This window comes from Argopecten irradians, unplaced genomic scaffold (assembly GCF_041381155.1).
Source record: "Argopecten irradians isolate NY unplaced genomic scaffold, Ai_NY scaffold_0701, whole genome shotgun sequence".
NCBI lineage: Eukaryota > Metazoa > Mollusca > Bivalvia > Pectinida > Pectinidae > Argopecten > Argopecten irradians.
Window position 1 is genome coordinate 594 of NW_027188168.1, and position 10,357 is coordinate 10,950.

The following is a 10,357-nucleotide window of genomic DNA, read 5'->3' on the forward strand; positions in this document are numbered from 1 at the left end:
TGTATCCAGTATAATTTCTTATGAAATAGAAAAAAAAATCTCTCGCCAAAATCTGTCTGCGTACGAAGAAATTAATTTAAAGTATGGTAATTCTAAAACGTCCTCCCGGCTTACTATGTCCGTGGTTACATTTCCACGCAGCCTCGTTTTCAATGCTTTCAACTTTTCTTTACTTTAATGGTCAGAACTGGGAAACTAAGCGTAAATTGACCGTCGTATTAATAAGTGATAACTTTTGGAAGGCCATATGAACGCATTTAGGACTGGTTTTTCTTTGCCCGACTATTCACTTTAAGGTGGGGGATTGCAAAGTCAAAATTAATATATTACCATTTAAAGGGTTGGCAGCCGATCATCTATAACAATTTCAGTCCATTGTCCAAATTTCCAGAACCGGAAGCGAAAATAATGCCAGCATATTTATCTCCCAAACTCCTGTCCTTCCGGTATACAATACTTCAATAACGAGGGGCGCGCCCGTCAGACACGTGACACAGCCAATCAACCAATTAGATCCTTTAATAAATATAAGAAACAATCTGATCAGGTATAAAAGCAATCATCCTTCTCTAGCCTTTATCATGGAACCTATACACTTAATCTGGCCCTTACATACCAATTATTTAAGGAAAACCCCTTAACTGATTTTTTTTTCCATAAGAAAGTATTATATGGTAATATTAAAAAGAAATCCTTGATAAAAGATTTTATCCTAAATCTCTATAATGCTTTTAATTTATTTTCTCTGATTTCAAATTGATTTCATGCCCTAGCAAATTAGAGGGATGCCAGTGTTGGTATCATGTGTTCATCCTTCTTACACCATGCATGCCGCCTCTCACAGGAGGTCTATTTCACTTCTTTCACTCGATCCACTTTCATTAATTTCGTTAATTTCGTATTCAATTAACACATTTTGATCCATTTATTCTCTAAACTTATTAATACAAGCATATTTTCCAAAGTTAGGAAATGTTTATGAAATTGGGGTAAACTGGCAAGTTATATCGTTGTATCATGCGTACCAAACGAGACTGTACTAATCACAAATATATATTACCTATACGGATACTTTGACAATTATACAACACTTGTCGGCCTTAGTTTATATTTACATAGTTAACGTTAAATTAACGCTGTCCTTATTTTAGTCGTTATACTAGTATTTTTTATCCTCAGCTAGAAAACAAATCTATCTTTATTCCCATTTCTAATAACGTATGATCTTATTATTATATACATACCTAATTTTCCCGATTGAATCTTACAATTCATAACGTCACTCGAAATAAATTTTGGTTTCTTGCACAAATGCTGAAACAAACAAAAAAAATTACAAAAATACTTTATTCGGTGCTTAAATAAACAATGGATTTATAAAGCCAGATCAGACTAGCATGTATGCTTTCAAGGTACACATAGTTTGTTCTGAAAGACCAAGTTCCTAATTGATTAGCTTTTTGAATGAATTACACGGTGTCTTTAAATTAGATTATCAGTCTTTTTGTTGGTACAAAGTCATAAAAATTTCGCGATGACCTGCTATTAGAATATTCGGATGACGAAAGGGATATAAGAATAGTAGAACGATATAACTGCTTTAACAAGATAACCACCAATGCTAGTTTATAAAGAGAGGAAGAAAGGAAAAACACAAGTTGGACAATATAGCAAAATCATTTTTTTTTGATTGTCGTTAAGGCTAAATAGATAACGGAAGTGTTTTGGACATACGGAGGAACTTTTCATTTCAGGTTTAGCTTGAAACATGCACTCTGTGCCTCTTTGCTACAGACATATTTTACTGATAAAGCTATTTTGATTCAGCTTATTACATACACCAGGGCGTTTCCATTGTACTTTTTGACCAACTGGAGATTTTCCCTGTCGGAAATAGTGATTCGTCCATGGCAGGGAAAATCCCGGGTCTTTGAACAGCATTTCACTAGAACGTTAGAAAAGAAGATTGTGAATATCTGTTCAGTCAGATTCAGAAAACTATTTGGCCAGTTTAACACGCTAGACTAGCATTGTTCTCTAAATCTACTTGATGGATAATACTTTATTCCCTATTGTATTTGATATCAATTTACATTGTGTTCACTAGATTAGTAAATACATGACTTAAATAATATAATACTAAACTATTAAATATTATTACTTTTAATCCAGAAGTTTCGGTCAAAAATTTTAAATTATTTATTCTACCCACGTAGCGCGTGTTTTAGTAATTACTTCTGTTTCGGCAGAGTGGTCTCTGTACGTTTGTTATGTTGCCCCGAAAAATAGCCCTGGCTGGTGACCGAAGTATCCAGAATAGACCTTGTCGTCAATGAATCGTCACAGTTAACACCAGGCGTTATACCGTGGAAACGTGAGATTTAGGCCGCGGTGATTGGCTATCTGGTGTCCTTGGCGAAGACACAGGTGGAGACATTGACCTTGGGAATGTGCCATTAGAAGTAAAGTTGAAATGAGAAGATGAACGTGGTAATGTATTATTGAAACTTTTCTCTGATTTTTGTATGAAATGCCTCGCTGTAAACGATTTACTTCTATTCACTGCATCTTTTGCCGACCTTGAACCCACTCTGTAGAAGTTTTGAGAAATAGTTGGTGACCTTGGCTCATATTGTGGCTTCTTTATTACACCATTCGGTGATTTCGGAGGCACGATTGATGAAAGGTCCAGTGGTGGTGGAATTTTATTTGATGACGTGTTGACATTAACAACTGACCTCGGGGTCACAATATGACCATTCGGAATCTCTCTCGGGCTTGGGAGCTGTTCATTGGGATCAGGAATAAAAGTTATACCCTTTCCATTCTGTTCGGACCTCGGCGTTATACTCTCCATCGGAAGGGATACTGCAAATATGGAAGGTTTTGTGTAGGAAGTGCGCGTGCCGATGAGGAAGCTGATGTGGTTTCCCTACGCGGTGCGAAGTTGGTCGCTCTGCTCAAGCTCTCTTGGTATGATATCGGAAGATTGCTGTCTGCATTTGGACGAAAATATAGGCGGCGTTTCAAATGGAGACGTTGGCAGCGTTCGGACTGTTACTGCTTTGATTGAGTAGAAATATTCCCCTGGTAAGCATTGACCGTTGGAATGGACAGAATGGGAGTTGTTTGTGGTGTATTCCGGGGGATATTTACTCCGACATGTGGGCTCGTGAGGATTCGTCGCCTACCACGTGACATTCGTGACATGTGTAAATTATAACTCATTCGATGCCGTTTCATAATGACTACTGTCAAAGGTGTCAGAATATCCATTTTGAACTCTGAAATTGAAAAAAGGGTCAAATTGAGGAAAAACACAATATAAATCTCTATTTCAGTTACGCCTTAGTATTTTGAATTTGTATGAAATCAGTCATGTGAAGTTGCCTAACGAACCATTTTGTTTTCTATAGAAACTGATGCTATCGCCATCGCCCTACTGTATTTATGATTAGCTAACACCGTGTCTAGGGGAGAGCACCTCTGAAAAGCCTGTCACATTGGTTTGGGTATATACAATGAAGCCTTAAATGTATCTGGGCTAATGTGGTATTTAAAAAGAAGGAAAACTATTTTAAAAAGTATGGTCATTACGATATACATCATTAATCAGTCTAATTTCCGAAACAGGTGTGTTAAACCTATAAATTTTTAGACCCCATCATCTGAATTCGTGACAGGTTTTGCTTTTCTTCACGAGTTTATAAACAAAAAGTTTTGAATATACTACAACGCTCAAACTCTGCTCGGTTTCAATTGCAATTTCCATTACGTCCTAGTAATAGTGTTCGAAAGAAAATAGTATGGTTTTGAGACATTGAAAGAACTAAAATGAATAATATGAGTTTATTAGAAAACGTAATAGTTTGATGATGGAAGAACTTGATGAACAGGGATTACATATATGAAAGGAATATTAAGTTTTTGAGGATGGAGTTAGTCAAAAAAAATAATTATATCATTGGGGACTTATTCAAAGAAAATGCGGGTTTTGAAAATGAAAGAACTTCTTAGGATGGGGTAAATTAAAACCGAAGTATATGGACTTTTATGTTGGAAGAACAAGATGAACGGGAGTTTATTCAAAAGAAAATGGAGATTTTGATGGTGGAAGAAGTAGATGAATGAGGAGTTATTCGAAGAAAACGTGGGTTTTAGTAATGAAGGAACTAGATGAATTGGGAGTTATTCAAAGAAAGTAAAAGTTTTAATGATGGAAGAACAAAATGAAAGAGGAGTAATGGGGAGTTATTCTATGCAAATGTGTGTTTTGATTGTAGAAGAATGGGGAGTTATTCAAATAAATTCATTTATTTCATCCATTATCAAAACACACATTTTCTTCGAACAACTCCTCATTCATCTATTGGGTTTTAATGGTGGAAGAACTAGATGAATGGGAAATTATTCTAAGAAAATGTAAATTTTGAGGATGGAAGAACTAGAGATGATAGGGGATTAACGAAAAGAAAATTAAGGTTATGAAGATGAAATAACTAAGAAGGATGGGCTTATTAAAAACAAAATGTAGGTTTTTGGCGGCTGAAGAACTACATATATGAATTTGGCAATTATTCAAAGAAAATGTAAGTATTTAATGATGGAAGAACAAATGAAAGTGAGTTATTCAAAGAAAATAAAAAGTTTTGATGGTGGGAGAACAGAATGGATGGGGAGTTTTATCAAAGAAAATGTGGGGTTTGATGGTGGGAGAACAAGATGGTTGGGGAGTTATTTAAAGAAAAAATGTGGGTTTGACGGTGGGAGAACAAGATGGATGGGGTGGAGTTAATCAAAGATAATGTCGGGTTTGATGGTGGGGGAGAAACAAGGATGGATGGGGATAGTTAATCAAAGATAATGTCGGGTTTGATGGTGGGAGAACAAGATGGATGGGGAGTTATTTCAAAAGAAACTGTGGGGTTTGATGGTGGGCGTGAACAAGACATGGATGGGGAGTTATTCAAAGCTAAATGTAGGGTTTGAGGTGTGAACAAGGTGGCTAGAACAAGATGGATGGTGGAGTTTATTTAAAGAAACTGTAGGGTTTGATGGTGGGGAGAACAAGATGGGATGGGGAGACATCAAAGATAATGCGGGGTTTGATGAGGAGCTTATTTAACTCTTCGAAAAATGAGTGAGGTTTTATGGTGGCTGGGAGAACATGATGAATGGGGGAGTTATTTAAAGAAAAAGTGTGTATGGTTTGATGGTGAAGAGAACTAAGATCGGATATTGAGGAGTTAGTTAAAAAGAAAATGTGGGGTTTGATGTAGGAGGAGAACAAGATGGACGGGGGAGTTATTATTAAAGAAAATCGTTGGTTTGATGGTGGGAGAACAAGATGGATGGGGAGTTATTAAAAGAAAATGTTGGTTTGATGGTGGGAGAACAAGATGGATGGGGAGTAATATAAAAAGAAAATGTTGGTTAGATGGTGGGGAGAACAAAAGATGGAGTGGGGAGTTATTAAAAGAAAATGTGTCGGGTTTAGATGGTGGGAGAACAAGATGGAATGGGGAGTTAGTTTAAAGAAAATGTTGGTTTGATGGTGGGAGAACTAGATCGATGGGGAGTTATTTAAAGAAAATGTAGGGTTTGATGGTGGGAGAACAAGGATTGGATGGGGAGTTATTCAAAGATAATGTCGGGTTTGATGGTGGGAGAACTAGATCGATGAGGAGTTATTAAAAGAAAATGTTGGTTTGATGTTATGGTGGGAGAAACAAGATGGATGGCAGGGAGTTATTTTAAAGAAAATGTTGGTTTGATGGTGGGAGAACTAGATCAGGATGGGGAGTTAGTTTGAAAGAAAATGTAGGTTTGATGGTGGGAGAACAAGATGGATGGGGAGTTATTAAAAGAAAATGTTGGTTTGATGGTGGGAGAAACAAGATGGATGGGAAGTTATTAATCAAAGAAAATGTTGGTTTGATTGATGGTGGAAGAACAAGATGGATGGGGAGTTATTAAAAAGAAAATGTTTGGTTTTGATGGTGGGAGAACAAGATGGATGGGAGTTATTAAAAGAAAAATGTTGGTTTGATGGATGGTGCCGAGAGAACAAGATGGATGGGGAGTTATTCAAAGAAAAATATAGGGTTTTGATGGTGGGAGAACACAGGATGATCGATGAGGAGTTATTTAAAGAAAATGTGGGGTTTTCGATGGTTGGAGAACAAGATGGGGATGGGGTAGTTATTCAAAGACATAAATGTTAGGTTCATTTAAAGAATTTGGGGGTGGTGGTGGGAGAACAAGATGGATGGGGAGTTATTAAAAGAAAATGTGGGTTTTGGTGACAGCCGGAGAGTATGAAACGGAAAAACCAGAAGTGATGAAGATAACCTTCAGTTGTACATTTTGTTGTATAATGTCGGAAAAATTAAGAATTCCACAGGAAAAATGATAATTTGTTTAATGTTTGTCTGTATTTGAACGCGACGCAGTATTAGACCATTTCCCCCCCACATTAGACTCTATTCCCCCCCCCTACATGCGTTTTTATGGGTCTAGATCAAATTGTAAAACTTCATTACTATACATGATGTTGATGGTATAGTGTTTTCTTCCGAATTGTTTTTATCTAGACTCCTAACACCGCCGAAATCGGTAGATCTAAAAATATATATAAATTGTAACTAATTATCAGATTCCTGTGGGATAATTCAAACGTGAAAAGGGCATTAAATCTATATGTCTTCGAATACAATCGCAATAAGGAAATGTGAGGACTCACGTTTAAGAAAAAATAAATTTATGTTATTTTACATCTACCTATAATAATTTAATACGGGACATAATAGGCATAGATTTATAACCCGGGGTGCTACACAGACCACAGGAAAATCTGTCGATGTTTCTGGCAACATTTTCCTTTGTTAAATAAAATTCCCATATCCGATATAAATCCTCTTTTATATACTTGGTAGTGCCGGAGATGAACAATGAACGTATTTACACATGAAACTGGACCTAGCATACATTTGAAGATTTACATAGTGTGACCAACGCGGAGATTCAATGGTTAGGGTTAACTTGATACAATTCAATTACTTCAGTTATGTATAAAGATTTTGCATTGATGCGGTATAGCCTAGATATTATAATAAAAAAAAACTTTAAATCGTCACACACGTAACACGGTAGTCGTGATAATGACATTTGCCCCTGTTTTACATACAAATATATTAAAACAGTTTTAAGTGGCCAATCATCGATACTCCAAGGGTTACTATCACTTGGGAATTGTTTTGGATCGTTTTATCGTGAAGTAATCTCTGAAGTATCGAGGATGGTTAGTGATAATGAATCAATTATACTTACATTTTAATACACACTACAGAATTTGAAAACCCTTCGGATCAAACAATTCGGTGAAATAAATTAGGACACGACCTAACTGAACTCTACACGGAACAGATCACCCGTAAACCGCACGTCAACACGAAATATTTTACAATGTACGTTCTAATGAACTTTCAAAACAACAAAATCACCCGTGAAACACGTCAACACGAAATATTTTACAATGTACGTTCTAATGAAACTTTAAATACAAACAGAATCACCCGTGAATCACGTCAAACGAAAATATTTCACTCTCTAATGAACTTCAAATACAACAGATCACCTTCAACCACGTCAACAACATCCGCGAAAAAGTTCATAGGTGTAATGAATTTTAAAAATACAACAAATCATCCGTAAACACGTCACCCAACCACGAAATATTTCACTCTCTAATGAACTTCAAATACAACAGATCACCCTTCAACACGTCAACACGAAAAAGATTTCATGGTGTAATGAATTTTAAATACAACAAATCATGCCGTAAACACTGTCAACACCGAAACTAGTTTCACTCTCTAATTGAACTTCAAATACAACAGATCACTCCTTCAACCACGGTCAACACGAAAAAGTAAATGGAGTTATGAACTTCAAATACAACAGATCAACCGTAAACACGTCAACACGAAATATTTCACTCTCTAATGAACTTCAAATACAACAGATCACCCTTCAACCACGTCAACACGAAAAAGTAAATGGCGTTATGAACTTCAAATACAACACATCACCCTTCAACCACGTCAACACGAAAAAGTAAATGGAGTTATGAACTTCAATACAACAGATCAACCGTCAACCACGTCCAACACGAAATATTTCATGGTACATAAACTTCAAATACAACAGATCAACCGTCAACCCACGTCAAACACACGAAATATTTCATGGTGTAATGAACTTCAAAATACAACAGATCAACCGTCAACCACAGTCAACACGAAATATTTCATGGGTGCAATGAACTTCAATACAAACAGATCAACCCGTCTCAACACGAAATAGGTCATGGTGTAATGAACTTCAAATCCAATAGACCAACCGTGAACACGAACTATTTCATGGTCTAATGAACTTCAAATCCAACAGATCATCCATGAACCACATCAACACAAAATATTTCACGGTCTAATGAACTTTAAATACAACAGATACCTGTGAACCTAGTCAACAGTGAACACACAGACAAGTTACAGTCTATTGAATTTTAAAACACAGAAGATTGTAGGTGAACCATCATTAACACCGGAATATAATGTCTAAAGAACTACACAGATCAGAATGGCCGCGATCTAACCAAGCCGAAGAGATTTTTGTGCCGTCAATAATGTTGACGTGGACACGTCAACTGATCACCGCCAAAATTTTCCTTTAAATCAAATCATTGTTAACAAACTTTTTTTTTCTGTGAAATCTAAAACAGAGACCATAAAACGAGTTAGTAATGTAAATATAAGCATCAAATTATAGTCTTAATGAAAATATAGTTTGTATAGATGTCAGAGCTTTGCACACAATCAGTTTCTTATCAGTCCAACATCGATGGAACAGTTCTTAAAGGCCCACTAACTTCCTGAAACGACTGTTGATTTTTAATATGGGAATATAAAACGAGATCGATAATTTTGAGAGTCCCAAAAGTTATTAGCTTACCATTAATACTACACCTATCATCACCTTCTGAACTATTTAATTTAAAAAAATCAGATGTGTTAAGAATTTTCATAAAGCGGGTCGTATTATGTTTGCCGTCGTCCGTCCTAATTACCACGCGTTAGGTTGTCTATCACTGCAACCAGACGGCAAAACAGCAGCGAAATGAATCTTTAATATTAACATAGAGTTACCCAGAGAGAAACTGGCATTATGTTTGGTGTTACAACTTCATTTAAGGTCATCGATATACATTTTCCTATGTTAATATTGTTTTTAAGAAACTTTTATTTTTTGTTTCGGCCCAACTACCTTTTGCGAAACAAAAATTAAAAGTTAAAGAAAAAAAGAAAAAAAAACCCCAATAATAATATACAGAATGTTATAACACCAACCAAATACAGGATTCCCTGCGTAAACTATGTTAACCGTGAATATTCATGTCGCTGTTTTTGCCGTCTGGCGCATGTGATCAGTCAACTGACGCGTGGTAATTAGCATGACGGCGGGAAACATAAAAACGACCCGCGTTATAAAAAATTTAGCAATTAATGTATTTTTAAACTTAACCAATAATAAAGTGATGGTAAGTGTAGTATTAACGGTAATTTAATAACTTGTGTGTCTTTATGAAATTATCAATTTCATTTTACATTTTCATTTTAAAAATTAAATGCCGCTTATGGAAAGGAAGTGGCCCTGTTAATGCTCGCCAGCGAGACAATTATAAAAATACATCTGCATTAAAGGGCCCGCTTCCTTTCGCAAAACATAAAAGTTTCTTTTTAAAATAATTAAACATCTATACCGATGTGGTCTCAGATGAGGTGACAACACCAAACAAATACTCAGATTTCTTTGTGTAATCTATGTTTAACATGGAAGTTTTATTTCGCTGTTTTGCCGTCTGACGCAGTGATAGTCAACTAACGGACGATATAATTAGGACGACGACGGGAAACATAATACGACCCGCGTTATGAAAATAAACTTTCTATTTAGTTTTACTGCAGTAACAAAATTTGTTCAGAGGATGTAGTATTTTTGAACAGTAGGCTTATAAGCTTTTGCGACTCTGCAGATTACCTATCTTGTTTTATATTTCCATTTTAAAATTCAAATGCTGTTTCGGAAAAGCAGTCACGGGCCTTTTTTTAAACAAAAATAAAAGCCGAGATCACTTTAACTCTCTGCTTTCGAAGGACTTAACAGGCAATAAAATCAGGCGTGAAGATCTATCGACGATAATGACATATCATGATTAGTCATTCACACGCCAGTTGATTTATGGTTTGTTTACATTTTACTCTGGCCCTGACACCAGACTTAGACATTATGACAGATA

General features: G+C 35.9%; 1 pseudogene; it reads right to left on the reverse strand.

The window, feature by feature from the left end:
• Positions 1 to 333: 333 nt before the first annotated feature.
• LOC138313476 (uncharacterized) lies at positions 334 to 3,201 on the reverse strand (annotated as a pseudogene).
• Positions 3,202 to 10,357: the final 7,156 nt, after the last annotated feature.